This window comes from Paramormyrops kingsleyae, chromosome 6 (assembly GCF_048594095.1).
Source record: "Paramormyrops kingsleyae isolate MSU_618 chromosome 6, PKINGS_0.4, whole genome shotgun sequence".
NCBI lineage: Eukaryota > Metazoa > Chordata > Actinopteri > Osteoglossiformes > Mormyridae > Paramormyrops > Paramormyrops kingsleyae.
The window spans coordinates 12,818,541-12,842,549 of NC_132802.1; the positions used below are offsets into that span (position 1 = coordinate 12,818,541).

The following is a 24,009-nucleotide window of genomic DNA, read 5'->3' on the forward strand; positions in this document are numbered from 1 at the left end:
CTCATGGGGGACAGATGGGATTTACTCTCCAACGGTGTGCCGGTGGCGGCCCCGCAGCTCAGGAAGTCGCGGGAATTTGATGCGCCATTGGCACCACAGGCAAATGAGATTACGGCTGGAATGGAATTTACTCACACGCTGACAGATATACAGATCCCCACTGGATATAATACGGGCGCAGGGCTGTAAAACCCATCATCTGTGAGGTGAATTACACACGGCTTAGGACAACTTGTTTAGTTTAGGGGATCCGGATGGCCGTGATGATTTACCTGCCTGGCCCTCTTTTGCTCTCTTGCTTCCTCCTTTCCAAGGGCGAAGTGAAAAGGGCACGATGTCTGTCATTTGTTTGTGTGTATTTTTTTCGTTCCTCACCCCATTCCCTTGCCCCAGGAATGCCTGGGGAACGCTATTTTAGCGGACTTCCTCCTGCTCCCCCCAGTCCCGAAACGCGGTTAAATCGAGACTTTCTGCCTCAGCTGCATGGCACATTACATCTTTCTCAAGGCGTTTACTTCTTCGACTCTTCATTTCCTGTGTCCCATGAGCAACAATCTGCCCAGTTTATTTATAAACATGCCTCCGGTTCGGTAGTAAATCTGTCACTACAGCACATCATATTCATTTCACTTTAGCCGTCAAAAAATACATATTGCCAACCGGGCAACCGTAAACTATCCAATCAAATTACAGCATTCCCTCGTCTTATTGAATAATCTTTATTTATTTCTTTGTTGAATAACTGGTTTGTTTGTTTTTTTCTCACCCTGCCCCTGCTGTCAATGTTTGAAATATGTACTTAATTACATAATGCGTCCACTATCGATCTCTGTGAATTTACACCCACTGATAACCGTTCCCTTAAACCGAACCACAAAGATTATTGGAAACTATCGAACAACACATTTACCATGTCGAGGGCTATCACGATGGTGCTCGAGAATTATAACGGTTTACGACCTCCAGCACTAAATTATGCATCGGCTCAATAACCTGCGTCTTCAAACTGCGTTCTTGAGCAGGAGAGTCATGGTTTTCCTGCTCTCGACCATCATTAAGGTTCCACTCCAACTTGACAAAAGGCTGCAGAAAAAAAAATGGTTATAACTCAGTTTTCATGTGGCAATTTCCAGTGTTTCAACAGTTTGCCAGCAGTTCCAACAGCAGCCTTCAAATTGAATGCGATCAATGTCAGAAAGACGTGAGTTTTGAAATGTACTGTTTTCACAATTTGCTGTTTTTTTTGAGACTTCAGCAAGGGTGGCTCAGTGGTTAGCATCCTATATCTCCATGCTTAGGGGGTTGAATTTGGCCTCTGCCCTCTCTCCCACAATCCAAAGACATGCAGTCAGGCTGATTAGCTTCTCTGAATATCCCACAGTATACGACTGAGTATGTGCCCTGTGATGGACTGGCACCTCAGGCAGGGTGTACCCTAGCCTTGCACCCTATGCTACCTGGGACAGGGGCAGGACTGAGAGGTGCGGCAGCTGGGCACCCAGGGCACAGCCAGTGACATCAAGGGCCTCCCTCTGAAAAATTCACATGTACGCAAAACATTTGCAAGAATTAAGGAGCTAATATCATGCATATTAGATAAACTTGTGACATGCTACTTTTACATCTCCCACTGTTATGTATACAATGGTGGGAGTCAAAAATAAACAAATAAATTAAACAAATAAATAAGAATTGGTTCAATACTTAAAACAACGTTGAAATGTTATAGTTTGTAATGTTTTGTAGTCAAACGATGTTGTCGAGGTATGTATTTCTTGAAAAAGTATGTTTTTGGAATTTGCTAACTAATACAGTGCATGATGGTTAAAAATATTTGGAGGCTACTTAAATTTCATCATCTGTAACTATTGCCACTGGCGTAGGCAAGCCCTAGGTGTGAAAATGGAAAGGGGGAGGGGGGCGGGGTATAGTCCATTTTTGCCCCAAGGCTCAGTGAACAGTTGTTCCGCCACTAGCCTGGAATGCACCTCAGCCTTCTGGTTGCCCCGTGAGCCCGACCAGGCTAAATGGATGGAAGATGGATGATTTTAGTGATATTGCATATGGTTGCTTCTAAACTATTTACTTGCAACACCCTTTGAGCTTTCTCTGATATATTATGATGAATACAGACACAGACATTCTGCAGATTTACGCTGCTGTGTTCTTCTGATGACTGCTTCAGAATTCCCCAATTTATTAAAGACACATCTAATCATTCTAATGCAACATATCATCCTAACCGAGGTGTTTACCAGTCAGGCAATTGTTCGCAGCCACACCGTGTTAATACTACACTGGGCCAGTTCCAGATGCCATCAGCGAATAACGCATTGGCTTTCATGAATGATGTAAAAAACAAAGTGAGCCACGCTGATTTTTAAAAGAGCAGAAGTGCAGTCAAATATTAATTTTGCAGACATAAAGTGATCTATGTGGCTGCAGGATCATGCTGAACCTGCCCCGTATGAGGAGTTATGGAAGATGCATGAAAGCAGGAAATGTGCTTGGGTTCCGTATTAAAGGGAATATGGCCTATATATGAATTAATAAGGTAATTAATTAAGCACTTTGGGGAGAGAGAGAGAGTGCACATATCAATCTTTAGTAATAATTGTTAAATAAATAAATAAGGACCCAGTGCTGGAAAAATGTTTATAGAAGATGAATGGATGAAGTAACTTTTTCATTTGCGCTGGAAATTTCTCAAGAAAAAATTGTTGTGCTTTCTTAACAGTAATAAAAAACAGTATCCTAGTGGGAATTTACCCTATATTTACAGGAACTTTAAAAGATAACATTCTAAGAGGACTCTGGGAACTTAAGAAGTCAGAACAAGCACTACGGGAATATTCAGACAAATGGCCTTGAGGAGGAGCTCACCTTTTCAGAACATACCTGTGAATCTGGGATATGGGACAAAAGTGTTTTTATTCTTAAAATAAACCTTAAATTAACATGCCCTAATAATTTGGGAAATATGCTAAACACCAGGACAAAAACACTTGATGTATGAGCTAAAGGGAGGAAAATCTCTGTGTGATTATATGGTAAAAACAAAAATCCTTTTCTTGATGGAAAATTATGACACATTGAGATGGATCCGGATAGAAAGACATTGCCTTCCCTTTCTTTCGGATGTCGGTTACATAGTATCGCCCTTTACTGGTGGATCACATGTGCCGTTTATTTCAATTTTACATTCTTAAATACTTGGCGTGGTACCAGTTGAATTGTTAATTAATTGGTTAATTATTGCAAATATTAAGATTTAACATGAATTGTAATGGAGAGCTAATCATACATAAATTAGGCGATATGCTCAAATGATTTAGAATCTAAGGGGGTCATATTACTGCGGGTGGGGGGGAAAAGAGTGGCTTTGTGGGGAGCAGTAGATGAATAACACTAGTCAGCTAATGAATGGTAATGGGGGGTGTGATTTATTCATTTGTGTGCAAGTTTCTGAAGCACTAAAGTATTCTGTGCAGTCTGTGATGCTGCATGGCCTTAAACAAGAATGTATCACATCCGCCTTTCCTGTAAATGCAAATGCAGTCATTTTATTAGATTCTATGTCTCCCTGACTGTTATTTAAAAATATACTTCTTGTCGGCATGGAGGGGAAGCAGGACGTCCACTGCCTGACAAAATGCACCCACAGCATTGAATACCACGCGGAGCCGACTGCTTTGAAATCAAAGGTTACATGAGGAAAGGTACCTCCTGCTCGGAGAGATGGTGTTTTCACATTTTCACCTTTGACACCTCTTGAGGAGATTTCTTGATGGTAGACTTTTGCCCACCCCCCACCCTTTGAAGATGAGAACACCTACCCTCGCTATTTTCCCGCAAAAGAAATCAGTCGGAATCAAACCGAATCTCATCCAGTCCAGCCTGTGTTTTGTAACAGCAAACTCGTCTGTATTATTATTGTTATATGTTGGGCTCTGCCTCCATTTCGACAGCTCAGCCGAAAACAACAAAACAATAAACGGTGAGGAGCGAGATCGACGCCGTGATTCATGCCCGCTGTTCCCATCAGGATCAAGACCTTGTGTTTTCACCACCGGTCCATCTGAGAAAATGATCCTGCTCTTTCAAACGTAAGATATTTTATTGATCGCTTGATCACTTAACACCTCTTCAAGGGCACTGCGCTGGTCAGATTCATACAATATCAGCTTGTATTACTGCAGAGAAAACCCAGCCAGGCAAGTGTAAAATAATATAAAATATTAGCTATCTTCAAAAATATGTGCTATGTACTCTAATGTACTGTTACTACAATCCTGCATCATAAATATAAAAAAATATATAAACAAAAAACATCTCTTTCATAAAGTATCTATGTATTATTTGAATAGAACAAAGCCCTTTCTGAGCTGTCCTTTGCCTTGTCGAGGGCAAAAGAGTGTTTTGGGGTGTTAATCACTTTGCCAGCATCCAGCCAATCACATCAGAGCACATTTCTGTCTGACAAAATTGGAGCTGATGGTTTGAGTGCCCTGCAACTCAACAATGCAAACCCGGCCATTCATATTTCATCTCCTCCATTCTACCAACTCGTGTCCTGCTATTCATCAAAAAATATGCACACACAAATATCTTCCGTCAGGCAGCCCTTCACTGGTTTTAGCCAATTAGGGAAATTTGTGAAAAATATGCATTAAGTTCCGATGCCTAGAAATCTGTCTTTTGGAACAATAATATCCATTACAGAAGTCAGTTTTTTCACAGCTAATTAAATCCTAGTGGCAAAAAATGAGGTCGGAAATCTATTTTTAATATTTGTTATAAACAACGCAAAGCCTGTACAGTATGGACTTTTAAGATGAAACTCAGTTTTCCTATTATTTATAACTATTTAACTCCTTCAGGCCCATAATCATGTCATAAGGATGACATCACAAGCGATCAGCTTAAGGCTTCTGCATCCCTTGAAGCTAGCCCCAAAAATCTTGCTCCCTACTGATTGCCGCATCTATTTTTAAGCCGCCCTGAAAGTTATGTCGGTTTAAACACAGCGTACTATTTCCCCCATCAGCACACAAACACAAAGCGGGAACTTTTTAGCGTTACAGCTCAGCTATTCCTCACTGCAGTGGGATAGCAGAAAGCTTTTCTGATCTGCCTGTTTATGCTGATTACTCCCTAATTCCCCCAAATCAGACCTGACTAATCAATTTTTCAATCAACCCAAAAATTAGCTTGCGTCTTTTCCAGAAGAATATATGAAAGTGAAAATGAAAGAATCAGCTACCCTCCCACTGAGGGTCTGCCCCATCGTTGAGGGGATAGGCATATTTATATAAGGGTTATCGGCGGCAAGGCTTTTGTATAGTATAGAAAGCCTTTTTAACACGATATTGAAAACTCATTGGATAACTGCTATACTGTGTAGGTTCCCTGTGTTGATGCGGCGGTGACACTAATGAATGACAGAGGCTAGGAGGTAAACTGGGGGAAAAAAACAACAGTGAAAAAAGTGAGCAACTTCAGAGTGAAAAGCGCTATGCTGTGTCAGGGGAATGCACGGGTATCAGGGAGGTGGGGTAAGAGGTCACGACCACAGCTGATATTTCAATAGGGTAGGATTGTATACAGGTAGGTCCAACTAATGTTTCTGCCATTCTCTGTATGCAGGAGTAGTCATTTTAGCATGACTGATTATACAGTAGCCTCTATACACAAAGGTAAGCTATATGAACATAGAGGGTCACCTTATTTACAAAAAAACATGTTGAATTAAGGTTAGACACAGTCAGCCCTCTATACTGCTATATTTATTGTTTACATCCTGTGTTTTGTACTTTAAAGTACTATGAAAACCATGCCTTTGTTACTTGCTGTTTGAATTCTGAAACCATGGTCCTAGAGGAAGGATATTTGATGCCAATGTATACTTCTATATGGATGGTACGATAATATAGTCCACTTGACTTGAATAGGGTTAGAGTCAGAATCAAATACAGTGCTCTGGAGTTCAGAAACACTGATTTTCTTTTTATGAAAACTAGGAGCCGTGCTTAGACCACCATCGACCTACGAGGGCTCCAAGAAGCCCTTTCTGAGGCGGAGAATCTCAGCAGAGCTTGGATAGGCGATATGTTTTAGTTATGAGATCAGTGAGCACAAAATACATTTTCTGAAAAGTACAGGGTGAGAAACACACACAGATGTATCAAAAGACTGTTTCAAGGAAGAAAAAACAGGGCCTGAGTTGAGGAGAGGATGTGAAGTTGATAACAAACATACAATGCAAGGACATGCCCTGGAATGGCAGGTGCATACATTCTTGCTGTTAAAAACAGGTGGCAGATATTTGAATTATCCATCCATCCATCCAGCCACTATCCATCTTCCAATCGCTTATTCAGTTCAGGGTCGTGGATACAGTAATTATGTAAGATCGAATCAAGCTGATACTTTCTGCTGTAATGACGCGAGGCTTGAAACTGGAGATATCTGGCAAAGCATTTTCTTTTACACAGGAGTTGCTTATGACAGAGTTTAGTATCCAATTGACAGTGACCTTGGAAAGCAAAGCTTGGTTTCTAAGGGGTGTTACATGGCTGAAACTGAATCACTGGAAATCCACGGCCGATCAGCATAAAGTCTTCGTAGTGCTCAAGGGCAGAATTTCTTTGATCCTCTGTAATATTAATTCAGTTACACACATTGATATTTTTTGAAAATTATAAATTACTTTTTTGCACGTGATGTTTGTAAGCAAATACACTGAATGATATGATTCTGCCATATTGTCAGACTGACACTGCTGTTGGTCGGGCATTAAATTACGCAGTCAAGATTTGTCCATGTTCATCTACATTTGAACAATATTCTTTAAAATTTGCTTCCACAAATAGCTAAAAATCCAAGAAGCTGTGCTGACAATATCCAAGAGGTGTCCAGGAATCCATTTTTCATAAAATCATTCTGCCTTCGTAGCACGTTGAAGGTGTTTGTCCTCCGCCTTTCAAAAAGCCTGTGACGTGATTCTATTGGCTGCTCTCCAAAAACCATGTGAGCAGATCCCGTAGCCCTCCGTGTTGTTGCCGGGCGTCGCCGAAAGCCCATTGGCTGCCCAATGATGGCCAAAGCTCGCCCCCAGGATGCAAAATTTTCCTTCTGCCACTGCCTCGAACCCCTGTGATGGACTTGGGTGAGGCACTGGGCAGTGTCAGTTAGTCTGGGACAGGGAATAGCATAGCAACAGAGTTTGGAAACGTGACTGCAGTTGGACAGCGGACAACAGAGAGGATTTATATATAGTCCGGGTCCGGTTTCATGTTCCTTCGGAGTATGAACACACACAACACCCACAATCAAAGCCCAACATTCAGAATGCCTTTCATCTCAAAGGTCAGCTTCACCAGGGTTCATGAGCAAGGCTGTTGACGTTGAAGGGTAAACCAAGGTCAAGTCATGAAGGAGAAGATTCACATATAAGACTACAGGGGATGGATAATTGGCCTGTTAAAGACACCCATGTCACCTTCCGTCATAAGGGCTCTGTGACCTGGTCGGCCGAAATCGCTACTTTTCAAAACAAATGAGAAGGGGCCGCCACCATGAAACGCTCCTTCAGATGGACATCTCGACAGCTCCGGTATGGGCTGGTGTTTTCCGGAAAGCAGCACACAGCCAGGTACTGCGCATTAATATAGAGCAAGCCTGGGTAGATAGGAATCTCAATACGGGCAACTTAGCTGGACTTCCTGACCATTAGCGGGACTTTCGCTCTTATCTTCTGTGATAAAAAGGAGAAGATACAAAAGCTATGGCTGGACTTCAAATGAAAGCATCCATTTTACTGAGACAATTTAGAAGGATCTTTATAATCCAAGATCTAATAGGTACAATCTCTATAATGCACTGCTTTTAGGTTTACTTTAAAACAGATCAAGACTTGGCTCTGCTAGCTAACAATCTTTAGCCAAAACTCAATCAAGCGCACAGAGGACTGGCGAGCTACTCTGGACTGGCATTGTCAAACATAGCCTGTCCCTGTATCTGCGTAAAACTGCAGTACATTGCTACATCGCTGCCATATTCTGCCTCAACGGCTCTCGGCTACATCTGTCAGCTTCCCAGCACGTGTCCCACTGTCCATTTGCTAGAGGCGATAAGGCTAGGCCCCAAACAGATATAGATAGTAACTGTAAACTTTCATAAAGTCAACCAATAAATCCGTCATTGTTGAGGATGAATGGTTGATTGGTGCTGTCTAAATTTCTGGGGCCGTTGTTTTTTAAGCATATCTACCATTGTGTATTATTGTCGTTATAATGAAAAAAGGACTTTTGTGTGTGCAGCATACGTGCATTCTGGGAAATTTTAAAAGGATTTCAAGTTAAGCATTAATGACATAGAACAGAAATAGATTTTATAAGAGACCTTAATCATTTTGTTGCTGGGAGCACTGCTGTTCCAGCCCTGATTTTGGAACTTAAACTAAATTACATCCGGTCGCGTGCCCTATTACACACCATGGGAAACTCCGTAAATGAGATCCATTTAAGATCACAAAAATCTCCTGCTGGACCGGTGAGAGCTGAAGCTTACACAGAATCTGAGTGTCTAACGAATTGATTCACATGCATTAGTAATGAGCATTAGTATTACATGACCCTGTGTAATGATCCGGGCAGGAGTTTCAGCGAGGAGATGGCCGTCAGGGCCTTGGTGACTCACAAAGTGATGGATTAGGATCGGCCATATTTTCTCAACAAAAACCTATAGCAAACAGAGACTGGCTCCATTAGGTTAGCCCAGTGTTTCTCAACCTCGTCTTTGGGGAGCCCCAGATAGTCCACATTCTTACTCCCTACCAACTCCCAACACACCTGAACTAAACAATCAAGAACAGCGAATACCTGGTACAGGTGTATTAGGAGCTGAGAGGGAGGAAAAATGTGGACTGTCTGGGAGGGAGCAAAAATGTTGACTGTCTGGGAGGGAGCAAAAATGTGGACTGTCTGGGAGGGAGGAAAAATGTGGACTGTCTGGGGGTCCCCAAAGACTATGTTGAGAAACACTGGCTTAAATCATTGTTCTACCTGTCCTGGATGTGATGGTGGTGGTGTGTGGGGGGGGGGTATATAATTAAATAATGATTCTCAGTTTCAGCAGCAATGTTGGTACTTCAGCTGATGTTAACAGTAAGGTAACTGACACCACCACATCTTAACCCTCAATGGGGAGACAAATCTGAGACTGCAATTACACTTAGCTTGACAAGTTACCACTACACCAATGTAAGTACTAGCTACACAGCGTTTACCCTATTATTCAAAACCAACACAGAGAATGGGCCAGCCCAGCTCAGTACGCCAACTGCGTGCTGCCTCCTCTATAGCCATGGCTGGGCATTGGAGATTTCTGCAAAGGATCTGAGATTAAAATGAGTCAAAGACCCAGGAAGATCCAGGCGCCATAAATTCCCAAACCGGAATCAAAACAAGGTTAAGGGCGGTACGTCATAATCATACATCACAGGCGAGGTCACGGCTATCAGCATGTTCTCCCCGGCTGCCCTCGCGGGTCGTCTACCAGGATCTTTGGCTGAGACCAAGTCTTACATTAAAGACACGGTAATACATTCTCATGCGCTGCTGTGAAATTGACATCACACAGAAAAATAAAAAAACGCCTTCCACTGCCCGGGCAAACTACATATCATGTCTGCCTCACGGGAGAGAAGCAGAGGTTTATGTTCTGCAGGTACTTTAGTGAAAAAAGAACATTGACCATTAACCTGAAGGTTACTAGTTTGAGTCCCTAGAGTGTTTTCATCAATGGCACCTGTGGCTAAGATACTTATTCTGAATTGTTTCATCGAAAAAAATCTAGCTCTATAAAAAATGGGGAAAAACAATTAAATTTCTCTGGATAAAAGCATTTCTCATCCACCTTTTCATTCTTTATTAAGTTTCAGATTCACTCTTTTAAAAGTGATAATTCCACATCGCAAACTCCAGATTTTCCCTTTTGAAGTTATATATTTCCCATAACATTTGCAAAAATGTATTCATGTTTTTCATTCTATTTAGCTACTGTAGCTAACGATATATGAACAATAAGTAACTAATAAAAAATCCTTCCTGGAATGCTCTCATACAAATCCGGAGCTATGTGTACAGGGATATTGGGGCATTAATCAAGAAAGAAAATCTTTCTTTGGAGGTGTATATTTCTTTGCTCACTAGGTACCAGAATTTCACACGAAAGTTCAATGATGATCAGATTCCGCATCTACAGAAGCCATGAAAGTCGACTGACTCCATCCTGGTATCCAAAAAGCCATTCTTGAAATTGTTCATCAGCACACATGAAGATGGAATAGTGTATAGACCACTGAGTGCACCTGGTTTTGCAAAAACGGCATCACATCCTTTCATGCTACCACGCAGAGCGATCATTGGATCTGATGACTCCTTGGAGAGAGCTGCAGATGCACAACCACGTTTAACAGTTGGCGACAGCCACCGTAGGTCATCCCGTAAAGCATACTTCTGTTTTCTCCAAACACAAACCCACCCAGATTGTATTATATTCTTTCCATTGTTCAGGTGTCCAAATCCTCACACATTACCCATCTTTGTGACTTGACCTCGGACACAAATGGGTTCCAACAAGCTGCCCTGCCATAAATACCAGGATTACTAAGCTCACGATGTGCAGTTTTTGATAAAGTTGGGGTCACGGCAGCGTTTATCGAATTCTGTGGTGATTTCTGAGGCCTCCGTATCCCATGTGCTTCTACTCACAGCCACCGTTCCTCTTTCCAGATGCAGGTTTTTTCACTCTGGCACGTACCATCATGATTTTTGACACCCTTGCCACATTTAATGAATCCGCAGATCTTCCGCTGACGCAATCCGAGCTCTGCTGTCTCTTCGGAAGGCTGCCGGGTGCCTCATGAACTGACATATAAGAGTGCTGATTGTCATGCCCATTTTATAGTTGACACATACTGCTATTTGACATTTCGCTTAATGTGACTCACCTGTGTAACTGTTTTTGTAATTCTGATTTAGTCACCTAAAAGTTGTTGTTCATGTGCTATGTCCACCCCACATACATGTATGTATGATTATTTACTTATCTATATTTTTATTTAAGAGATGTATCTATTTGTATCCATCCATATTCTGACTGTTTATCCTGGTCAGGGACGACGGCAGCCTGGAGCCTATCCCAGACACCATAAGGCACGAGGCATTGAAAAATGTTCTAGGTAGTTTAGGAAACAGATAATTGGGCTGCATTTTAGGAAACAGCTGATTGGGCAGTAGTTTAAGAAACAGCTGATTGGGCAGTAGTTTAAGAAACAGCTGATTGGGCAAGGGAGCAAGCACATGAAACCTTCCTTCATGTAAGATTAAACATTTTTGCAGCTGCATTTGTTATGCAACATGAAGGAGTTTTCCTTAAATTTCAGAGTATTCACAGCCTGCTCACATGCTTAGAATTCATCATTGCCCTGAGGTGCGAAAGTCACAACTAGCTGAGTTCCTTAGACCCTGAAGGAAAGAAGTTAAACATAGAGGAGCATCAAGAGCTAGATCCTAATATCATCCTTGCAGGGTAGCTTATATGTCAATATTTACTGTTTCGGTCACTGTTTGCAAGGTCTCGATAACTATGATGATAGAACAGCAGTCGTCTACAGACTCTGTCATTAACACTTGAGTGGACCTCCTGGTACAAGGTCTCTCCAGAAGCAATGCGTGAAATTATCTCCCAGATAACCGCCGGGACACCCCCCCGCTTTCCCCCCCATCCGTGAGCAGCGAGACGAATAAGGCTAAGTAAATCGACCCGCAAGATGCAATCATTATCGCACCAGTTAACGGCAAGTCACAGCACCGAGAGAGGATGTTTGCTTAGGATAATGGACCACTTCAGCTGAAAAATAATAAAGAAGAAAATCCACCCTATAACTGGAAGTTCAAATGATGCTGTGCTACTTCGGATTATAACGTTCAGAAAAACAGTTTTGGTGCCTCTCAAAATGCACAGCCAAAGAAGTGGATGATGCCAATAAGCAAAAATTAGCATTCTGGCCCAAAACAACAAGGCAACGGAAAAAGAGATCCGGTATCAACGTAAGTCCCACTCCAGCTCCAACACATATCCTCAAGCTCTTCAAGACAGAAGATTAATCAGAAACTTTTTGTTCCACTCATTTGTGTGTTGGTCTGCCGGTAATTGATTTGATGGTAATGAATCTAAATTCCTCTAATAGATTTTGGCGCATTTACTCCAAGATTTAACTAATAACTGCAGCTGATAACTAATGGCTTAATATCTTTTAATTGAATGACGGCTCAGTGAAGAATTCTGGAGTTAAGAAATCCAATAGTAGGAGCCAATAGCAAATGACAGAGGGGGGCAGTTCTTTGTTCTGTCCATCCAAGGTACTGATCTTCACAGTGAAGCCTGAAACAATTATACACTGTAACATTTAGCAGGCAGTGAGCCATGCACGTCTTAAGATTTGAACCAGACAAAATAAAAAAAAAACAGATATTTTCTACTTCGTATCAGCAACAAGCCTTTTATTTAATTGCTGTTTAATAGAATCACGCTCCAAAATAATTTTTTGTGGTCCATCTGCATGCCATTTAATTACAAATACGAGCAGGAAAACATGGACACCATCTGTGCCAGCAGCAAAACCTTGACACTAGGCCCCGAAAACCTCCTTTATTGAAACGAATGTTGGTATTTAATGGGAGAGATATCTGACGTTAAGCGACTAGCCAGTCAGGAATAAGAAACTCTCTGCGGTTTGGCCCTGCCCTCGTCTACGAAAACAGCAAACAGGTCAATAACCCATCATTATAAAACTTCACACCTCGCTGCCTGCAAATTGACTGCCTGAAGGTCCATTTTAGGGATTAAAGAAAACGAGTAATGCCGTTTCGGGAAATGAGACGACATCGCTCATCTTTCCCCCAGCCAGCCGAACACAGGTTCGAGTTCTGAATGGATGTGGAGAAGCATGCAGCCATGGCGACGAGCCCGCACGCCTCATTGTCTATGTAAAGACTTTCCATCCACCCCGAATGGCAAATCCCTCCGACTTAAATCGAAAACTGGAAGAAAAAAAAACACACTCCAAGAGTCAAGGTCAAAACACAACGTCCCGTCACCTTTTTACTTGGAGCCATAATCTGCTGTCTCTCTTTAATCGTTAAAAACTCCTACAGTTACAACTAGAAATTAACTTTAACATATTAAGTTTCTTGTGACTGACATGAGGCTTGAACTGGAAAAGCTAGATTTAATTTATATTTATTTATATAGCGTAAGCTTCGGCTTTTCACGTGGAAAACTCAGGGGTCGCGGGGCAGTGCAGGCCGGTATTTATCACATTTATAATATGAACCCATGACCTTCTGAATACAGACCCAGGTCCCCAACCCACAGAGCTGGGCACACACCCTAAAGAGAGTCTCAGATAACCTAAGAAACTCTACGATACATCCCCGCTTAGCAGAAGTTTAAGAACGCTGTCAGGATCATGGCATAAATTTCTCTAATTTCCATTTAAAATGGTTTGAGCGGCTAAACAGTTGAAAATGAGTTCAGTATCGATACCCAATACTAATCTTATCGTTTGCTATTCTCCTCCACCTGGCCTGCATCGTCTTTGCCAGTCTTTACAAAATCATCGGAGCCTGCGATGCAATTGCAGTGGAAGGGTTCAGCGTTCATATCGATCCGCTTTACTTTTCAAATGTTAAACAAGAAAAGATTTAACATTCTCAGCGCGACATTTCATCGACCAATTTCAGTTGACATGCTTCAGCGTCGCTTGTCTGATGCATCTGCATTGTGGTACGCAGGAGGCTGTCATCTGGCCTAAGGCGCTGCTAAACTGATCTATGTTTGATCTCTCACCTTACTGTAAGCGTTACTTTACTCAGGCATTGAACCAGCAGGGGTGATTCTGGGATTAGCCAATGATATGCTTCGAATAGAAGAGTGATAAGGGAGGGGCATCCTAGGGCAAATCAGCTTTCAGCTGGGGCCAGTGCCATTGTGGCATCAGCCCTGTATAGACCCTTGCATTGAGCTGTTTATCCAGCTAATGTTAAAATTACCCAGAACACATCCCTGGATGCATAGGGACTGAAAAAGTGTACTAGGATTCCAGTCTCTTCACTGATCAGTTTAGGAGGAAAGCAGAGGAATTCAGCCTGTAGGGGCACTGAAACCCCAAACCTCGAGCTATGGTGACAGTGCGTCCTGCAACGCCACCATTGTGTATCAACACGACGCACTAAACATGCACGTACCGCACGTCTTCATCAGCCGCCTGACTAACACGGCTAACGGCGAATCTGTGCTCACAGCGGGAACAGTATCCCCTTAAGGGTTTGCATTCCCCGGATAGATATGGAAACCCACCAGCGTGGTATAGGAGAGAGAAGGGGAAGAAAAGAGGAGTTGAAAGAAGAAGAACAAATATTTCCTCCAACAGCCAATCCCAAAGGGTTTGACGAGAGGGAAAAGAAGAGTATCAGTCAATACAACTTTAATACTTCGGCACATCCCGGGAGAAGCCCTGCTGATTTGCTGATATGATTTTATTAGCTCTTTGAGGCCTTTACACGGCACTGCCTGGCTGACTTCTGGGATTAATAGAATTCCAACACTGGGCCTCATCTCTCCATTTTGATGGCTTTCTGACAGGCTTTGATGGATCTGCGGCACCACCGGGCCTTGTGACGGCCGCGCTGCCGCACGATGGATCGCGAGATGAGACAGGCACACAAAAGATGCCACGAGCCAGGTCCGCCCCCCTCCTCACCCGCCCTACCCCAGTCCCCCCCCCAGCCAAACGGCGTCACCCAGTGTGTCGACGGAGCCGCATTTGTCTCCTGCCGGATTGTCAACAATGGGACGGAGACTGACCAGCTCAAGCCCAGCGAAGGAGCACGGAGATGGAAATTACGGCACCGTTACTTACTCTGTCGATAAATGTTTTTACAAGCCTGCCATCACATCCGACATCCACCAAAGACATAAGCGACCCAAGCCTCTCTACCGATAACAAGTGGTGGGGAGGTGTAATTAACTAGCCAAAAAGGAGAAAGTTCCGGAGATCTGGAAAGAGCATTCTAACACTCCGGATCCATCATGGGAAGCAGAAAAATCCCAAATACTTCCTGGGAATTGTGCCTCTACGATCCCAGTGGGATGAGCGGAGAATTCTCTGGCGAAACAATGGCAGATTCTCCCTCTGCGATCATAAAGGCTCTTAGTTTAGCAGTCTGCCAGTGTGGCTTTTATTAGCCGGCCGGAGCAGATGGCGGCGGCCGCGTCCCGTCCCGACGCCCGGACGGTTTCGGTCTGAAGACGCGGGATTAATGAAAATGAGCAGGAACGGAGCCTGTCGAGCAGCCGCCCTGCGGATAGCGTAATGAGGGATAGCGCCGGCATAAATGCCTCCCTTGCTATCGACGCACAGAAAAACCCCAGCAAGGCAACGTGACCCAAATATCTGTCCACTTCAAGTAGCGCTACTCCAGCCTGGATCCATCGCTCACACTCATAGGTGAATTTTCACTTAGATCTGTAGTTCTCTCTCATTGATTCCTCCATCCATCCTCAAACCACTTCTCCTGCTAAGAGTCACAGTTAATTCTCGCCCAGCACAATATATTGCATAGTACAGGACATTTATATTGTGTATCTGCCCATCCAACATAAATAATTCAGTCTGATTCAAGGAAAGTTATCTTTAATAATTTCCATTATGGGCAAAAGTAAATGCACATTGTTAACCTGAAGGGCTCGCTTAATTGCTTGTGATAGCGCATTAATGTCCCAACTCCATTATGATCTACAGAAATGTTACGTTTTATAAATGAAATATGAGTCACTGTCTATACGATGGGATGAAAATTGTAGCCTTCTTTCTATCTAAGACTGAGGAATAGGGTAGAGCGAATAAAAATGAATAAATATATAGGTGCTTTGGTGCCATACTCTAATGAAATACTGTCAAAACATAAATGTCAAATTCCCTGTCAACTCTTACTTTGGGGAAACATTTTCACACTTCCAGCACGTTAAATACATGGCTTTTTTTTCTTTTCGCGAAAGTAGTAGTTTTCATCCTGATTAGTGTCTATATAAAAAAATATAAGTGGCACCTCACAGCTTGTACTGAGTAATGTGTTTTCAAAAAATAAAAATAAATAGATGCTGCTACGTTTTCGCACGTTCGCTTGTCACTGTTACCGGTTTTTAAATCTAATGCACAGAGCACAGCTTAGCTTTCAAATGACTGGAAGGGAAAACTATTTCCATTTCAAACAGCTTCATCTGGAAAGGGTTTGGACCAGTCAGACTAGAATAGACCCATATGTCTTTTTATATCTAACTCTTTCAATACACGTTTCTCACTCTGTTGAAAACTGGTGCAAAGAGACCATGTCCATGTCCAAACCTGTCCACAAACACTACAGCAAACCTTTGTTATGGAAAGATTATGCCATTCAAAATGGGGTTTCATTGAATAATTCACTTTTTGTGAGCAGTAAAGTCTGTTGTGGTTTTAGCTTTCAGTTCCTGCTGTGTGCGTTTGGGTGAGCAGAGTTTGCATATCTGCGTATCGTGTTGTCAGGATGGCCGAGTGGCCTGGGTGGGGTGGGGACTCAAGGTTCCTAACCCTACATCAAAATGGCGGTTCTAGTCTCTGCTTAGAGGTGAAAGTTTGAATCGAGCTTCGGAATATCCCTCTGCGATCAGTACAGTTCACCTGATCTTATCTTATTCCAAATATTCCACCCAGGGTCCAAAAACACATACTTATGGAAAGCAGCGTTATCAAGTTTCAACGTTTTATTTGTCAAATACACAATTACACAGAGCACACTTGGCCAGCTCCAGACTATAATAAAAATGACGCTTCTTGTGTGTGCACCCAGCGGTGGTGTTTACTGCCATTCAAACTATGCATTTGTGTGGGTCCCCCGAGGTTTGGCTCCGCCCTGTTGGTCACAAACACATCGGCACACTAAATATTCCATATTTTGGAGACGCTGAACTACTGTAGCATGTTCTGCTAACCAGCTAGCTAACTACAATCTTTGACTGTCCTTGCTAGCTATTTATTTAGTTTTTGAAACCACTGGTGGGGGGGGCTCCTGGTAGGGGGGCTCCAAAGTGATTTTTTCATTGGGGTCCCAGAAATAACAAAACCGGCCCCTGTGTGCACCCTTTGATGGCTTGCAATTCTGTTCTGGAATAGCTATGCTCATTTGTCATATAAGGTGTGATGTGAAATGGATGTATGTGTATTTTACTAGACATTAATGCACTTGTATGTGATTAAATCAAACACATATGCTTTGAAATAGTGCCTCAAACTTCGCTAATCCTGACTTCCTGTCTAAAGCCTCCTAAAGGGGGATGTCATGCTTGTGCCTGTTGCCTCTGGGATTTTGGATTCTTTCTATGCAATTCATTAGCCTTTATACCACTGTGACTCAGTATCGGTGTAGGAGAAGAACATCTTGATGTATTGTATTAACACTTCAAAAAAAAAAACCTGGCAGGAACAAAAAAACATTGTTAGTATTCTTTGACAGATTTTTCAATATTACTTTATTATTTTGGACTATGTTCTACAAACTGCCTGACACATTATGTAATTGGAGGAATTCAGTCTAGTGAATAAAAAAACAAAAATACACAAAAAACAGAATAAATGAATGAACGATGGAATTTCATTCCTGCAGTTTTTAGGCTTGGCGCTGAAAATTATCAAAACAGATCTTCAAAAAAACAAGGAAATAAACCCTATGTGTAATACAAGCTTAAAGAAAAATACACAGGCATTAGTAAGCAGAGAGTAAGAAACAGGAGTATCATCCCTACAGATCCAGCCACTTAAAATTTCCCCTCCAGTCTGGCTGGCAGCCAAATCCCAGCCAAGTTCCTTCCAATTACCATCCGAAAGGTAGAGCCCCCCTTCTTCTAGGGGTGGGCCTATATTTGCCTATAAACCCGCCCATTCATTCACTTGCAGGGTGATACCATTAGATGGCGCTGTCTTTACAAAAACTTTACTTTTCTTTTTACAGGGTTAAATGATTGAATGGTCTTTGCTATGACTTAAAAAAGCTCATTTTTGTTTTAATTTATTTTATTTACTTATTTTATTTTAATATGCTTTATTGGTTTGTTTATTGTCTTATTCTTATTTATCCTTTGTACAGCACTTTGGTCCTACAGTATATTGATTTGTTTTAAAGTGCTTTATTTTAAGCATAGTCCACAAATTTTCAATAGGGTTCAGTTTGTTGGCTTTGGGAAGGCTGTTCTGACGTGTGTTGTGATCATTGTCCCTGTATCAACTGTCCAGCTATTGATTGTTATTACTGTAACTGTTGATTGATTAAAGAATTTGTAGGTGATTGGGAGTTCATGATCCTCACCTGCTGCAGCAATCAGAATCAGAATCAGAATCAGCTTTTATTCGCCAAGTGTGCTGGGGCACACAAGGAATTAGTTTCCCGCAGTTTGATACTCTCTCGTACACAAACAATAAGTTAGAGCTGGGCGATAAATCGATTTAATTGATTAATTCGAATTTACAGTTCAGGACGATGTGTTTTCATGAAATCGATTTTATTACTTTTTTTACAAACAAGCGCCAAATGTGGAACTAATGCGATGCACCATTCCTCACGGGTAAATTAACACTGTAGCAGATTCACTAACAACATGGCAATGACAGGAGAAAAGCTGGCACTTGTGCCCAAAGAAAGGTGTTGCTACTTCTGTAATATGGAATTGGTTCGGTTTTGCACCGTCTGACACAGACCAAACACGTCCTCGTTGCAAAGACTTTAAAAACTGTTGCAACCAAAGGAAGCAGCGCGACTAATTTATTCCAGCACGTAAAGCAGAGGCACGCAGCAGAGTGGGAGAAGTGCCGCTCCCAGCGAAATGAAAATAGCCGCAGCACCAGCACGACAAACAAAGTTAAGCAAGCAACAGTCCCCGACAAATTTTCAAACTGTGTGCCATATGATAAGAATGGGGCACGATGGAAGGCGATAGCAAACGCTGTCGCGATGTATAATAGTGCAAAAGACATGGTGCCCATACATACTGTGGAAAAGCTGGGATTCATTAACCTGCTAAAAGTTTTAGACCCGAAGGACGTGCCTCATTTTTCTTAACACTGGTAATTTTTCAAAAGCTTTCTTTTGCACTATGTCAAACCCAATGGCATAAAGTATTTACTTAATACTAAGCTGACATGATAAAATTATGTTTTTTTTCTATTATTATTACAATATTACTTATTACTTTTATTTATAAGTTTGAGGGTGTATTGTGTTGTTGCCAGTTTCAAAATAAGCTATAGAGAAACCTTTCTAAAAGTGTTTACAATAATAACTGACACTTTATTGATCCCTGTGGGGAAATTGTGTTTATGCCTCCCTCAACTTGATCTTTGAAGAATAAGTTGTCTGTGAAAGCCACCTGTTGGGGCCTTGCCCAAGGACCTGCAGACGTGCTGAGGTTGGGCTTGAACCAGTGACATTCTGATTACAAGCACATGGCTTAGCCCACTGAGCCACACGCTGCCCCTAAAGGTGTGGTCTAAAGTAAAAAAAAGCTAAATAAAGTAGTTTGATTTTGAGTAGGGGAGGGGAAAATCGATTAAAATCGGAAATCAGATTTTTTGTGAAAAAATCTGAGATTTTATTTTTAGGCCATATCACCCAGCTCTACAATAAGTGACACTATAAAAACAAAATACACTATACAAGAAATACTGTACAAATACAGTACAATACAATACAAATACAATACTAATGTGAAAAATTATAAATATTATAAATATACACAGGTGAGTAACACTGTGCAATTTTAAGGTGCGAGGTAGAGTGTAAACAGTTTTTGTAAACAGATCTGTAGCGCCTGCCAGAGGGGGGTAGCTGGAGAAGATTGTGTCCAGGATGTGATGGATCTGAAATGATTTTAACTGCTCGTTAAAATCTATGCTCGTTTAGCCGAACTAAAGTCCACAAACAGGATCCTGGCATAAGTTCCTGGTGTCCTGTAATGTCCTTTAGATGGGCTAAAACCAGGCGTTCAAAGGATTTCATGACCACAGACGTCAAGGCGACAGGTCTGTAGTCATTCAGTCCTGTAATGGTGGGTTTTTTGGGGACCGTGATAATGGCGGAGCGTTTGAAGCAGGAGGGAACTACACACAGCTCCAGGAATCTATTGAAGATGCGGGTGAAGATGGGAGCCAGCTGATCAGCACAGGTTTTGAGGCAGGAGGGGGATACACCGTCTGGTCCCGGGGCCTTCTTGGTTTTCTGTTTCTGGAAAGCCGGCTCACTTCCGCTTCGTGTATTCTGAGTTCCAGGGGGGAGGATAGGGGGGTGAGAGGTGTGATGGGGGTTATTGTCTCTGGAGTGGGGTGGATGGGGGGTGTGAATCTGTTTATCTCAAACCTGCAGTAGAAGTTGTTCAGCTCGTCTGCCAGGTCTTTGTTTGCTTCAGTGGGGGGTAGGGGTCACCTGTTGCTGGTGATGTCATGCAGGCCTCTCCACACTGATGCAGGGTCATTGGCTAAGAACCGTTTTTTCAGCTTCTCAGAGTAGCTTCTTTTTGCCACTTTGATCTCCTTGGTCAGCGTGTTCCTGGCCTGCCTGTACAGGGCCCTGTCACCACTTCTGTAGGCATCCTCCTTGGCCTGGTGAAGATGTTGCAGTTTCGGAGTGAACCATGGTTTATTGTTGTTGTATGTGCAGAAGGTCTTGGTCGGGACACACACATCTTCACAAAAATTGATGTATGATGTCACAGTGTCTGTCAGCTCATCCAGATTATCAGATGCAGCTTCAAAGACAGTCCAATTAGTGCAGTCAAAACAGTCCTGCAGTTTCTGCTTTGCTGCATTGGTCTACTTCTTCACAGTTTTGACTACAGGCTTGGCACGTTTAAGCCGTTGCCTGTAAATTGGAATAAGATGGACCATACAGTGATCAGAATTTCCTAAAGCTGCCCGGGGGACAGAGCGATAGACATCTTTTAAAATGGTGTAACAGAGGTCCAGTGTGATGTTGTCCCTGGTGGGGCAGTCGATATGCTGTCTGTATTTAGGAAGTTCCTGATGTAGATTCACTCTGTTAAAATCACCAAGGACAATAAAAGGGAATAGGGATATTTTCTTTCCGGGGGGGGTGATCTGGTCGGCCAGCGTGCATTTACATCTCAAGCTCATTTACATCTGAATGTTGGTGGTGCTGTTAGACTATGAGAATTGTATGCTTTGAACTCTCCAGTGCTTTTTTAATGCCATTCAGTGACTGATGTTGGGAAGACAATGGATATTTACTGTACACCTCCATGTCTCCTGGATTACTGACCCCAAGTCATTTCTGCTACATGGCTTTACACTGTACAATATTTATATTTACATTTAAAGCATTTAGCAGACTTATCCAAAGCAACGTACAAGGTATCAAGGTACAATAAGCTGGGTTTAGAGGAGCTTACAGTTTTGATGACGAGTCCGGCTCTGTGATGGAGGGATGTTAAAGTGTTTTCTGTCTTGTGATTTCTTCTATTTCAGGGGCTTCTGGTGTGTTTAGAGGTTTAGATGGTGGACCAGACTTCACGAAATAGCGCTCTAATGTGACTAGCCTTTTTCTGCGTATTGAAACTTTTCAGAAATGCAAGACTTTGCCAGTGCTTTTGTTCACCACCCGAGCATATAGTCGTGAACAGATGTGAAATTTTGGCCAACTTTTTCATTGAAATTCGATTTGTATGTGTTCAGAAAAATTTGTGATCAGAGGCTTTAAAAGTGTTTATCCAAATAGGGACCTCAAAAAATGTCCCCAAAAGTAGGAAAATTTCAGGTTTTACTACACTTTGGGGGCAATTTGGTCCTCAAATGTGATTTATGCAAACCCACACACAAACACACACATACTACCAGTCAAAAGTGATGTTAATGACTTTCACACATTCAGTTGACCCCCCCCACCCCCAGCCCCACCACTTTTCTTGTGCTTGTGGGCAGTACCTTGCGCAGGGTACTTGCTATGGTAAACTTTCATGCAAAAAACATTTGCACTTTCAGGGTCCCTGTGTGGCTCAGTGGGCTAAGCCTGTGTGCTTGTGTTCCCCAGGTCACTGGTTCAAACCCAGCCTCAGTATGTCAGTCATGACTATACAATGTATCAATGTTTTTGGTAGACGATCATACTTTTTTTCCACTATAGTCTTCTGGTTTCTAATTTACATGCCAACAACAGTTTTGACTGGTAGTGTTTTAAATTGTTTTTCCTGTAGTGTGTAATGACTGTTTAGTAGTGTTTATTTAACCGACTGGCTTGATAGTCAGAATATGGAATAGTCTTCCTGATAACATAGTGCAAGCTGAATCCTTGAGTTCCTTTAAATCAGAGCTAGATAAGATTTTAACAACTCTGAGCTATTAGTTAAGTTCTCCCTAAGCGAGCTTGATGGGCCGAATGGCCTCCTCTCGTTTGTATAGTTCTTATGTTCTTATGATCTGAAAGCAGTGTTCCTTAGGTTAAAAAAATAACCTCACCTTGACCCCTTCAAACATCTGTCTCATTGTTTCATTGTGGCCAAGCAGAGAAGTTAATGACACATTCACACATCATTGTGAGAACCTCCCCCCCCCGTGGATGGCTACTTCTGTAATCCGGCTGTTAACCAGACAGAAAGAAAGAACACACTAAGGAGTGTGTCTGTTTTATTCCAGCACAGTACAGATCCATATGTTTTTTTTCCATTTTCCACTCTGTCCACCTTTATTCTCCACAGTCAACCTTATTACTTTGTTTAGACCTGTAATTAGTCTGTCACACACATCTTGGGTCACTCTCTTCTCCCAAAATAACTCTTGGACATGCTGCTGCTTTGTACCTGGCTTGGCCTCCTTGTGGATGAAATCTTTCATCTTGTGCCAAACAAGCTTAATGGGCTTCAAATTCTGTTTAATTTTCATATACCTCTCATTGCTTGACAATATCAGTCTTAATACTTTGTTTAGACCTGTAATTATTGTATTGGACATATCTTGGGACCGCCTCATCTCCAAAGAGGGAAGTAAAATAAAATTCTAATTTCATCAATAAACTGACTAAAAACACATTTTGACAGTTTTAGGCCATCTTTGCCTCACAACAGAAACTATTTCTAAATTTCACAGGCCATTTATTGCAGTGTAGTGAGTTTATTAATGAAATTGGAATTTTGTTTAAATATAGGAAAATTGTACTTGCTTAGATTTTCATTTTTTGCAGTGGAGTTACAATACCTGATTCAGGTATCTTACCTGATTTCAGGTAAGTCACTTCAGATCACTGCTCTCCCTGGTGGATGGATAAATCATTGCAAGTACTTTACACACAGAGAGTTGAGGGGTGGATCATGCCGGCCCCCTTTTTCATTACATCATCGTGGGGGATCTCATTACAGTCAAGGACCAGCCAAGAGCCAGTCAAGGTCCTGTCAAGGACCTGTCATGGAAACTGGGGAAATTTTAAGCGGCTGGATCTGTACAACATCCCATCTACACTAGCCTTTTTCTGTCATATAATAACTAATTATTTGCATTGTACTGTAAAAATAATGAATATATATTGAAGATGTGCAAGAGCAGCAGTCCGGTCACAAACCCGTGGGTCGTAATCTCATCGAAAATTGCAGTGGTAAGTCCTATAGGTAGAGTGGATAAATCAAACAAACACGCTTAATTCCACCTCACGGGGATCAATTAAATGGCATGATGCATAATCTGTCAGAGAGAGATTCAGGATATTCAGAAAAAGAGGGAAAATGAATTCTATCGGTTCGCTGTAACCCAGGAAACATGGTTCATTAGCGTAATGGTATCAAAAAATGAGCTATTCACTTTAAAGGGAAAAAAAGCCTATTATGAATTATATGCACGCTTATAAGGGCAAACGA

The 24,009-nt window shown here is 42.0% G+C and overlaps 1 protein-coding gene across 1 annotated transcript in view; it reads right to left on the minus strand.

Moving 5' to 3' along the window:
• Window positions 1-24,009, minus strand: part of ntm (neurotrimin) — a 297,117-nt gene that overhangs the window by 113,474 nt on the left and 159,634 nt on the right. The gene's annotated exons all lie outside the window — the stretch shown is intronic.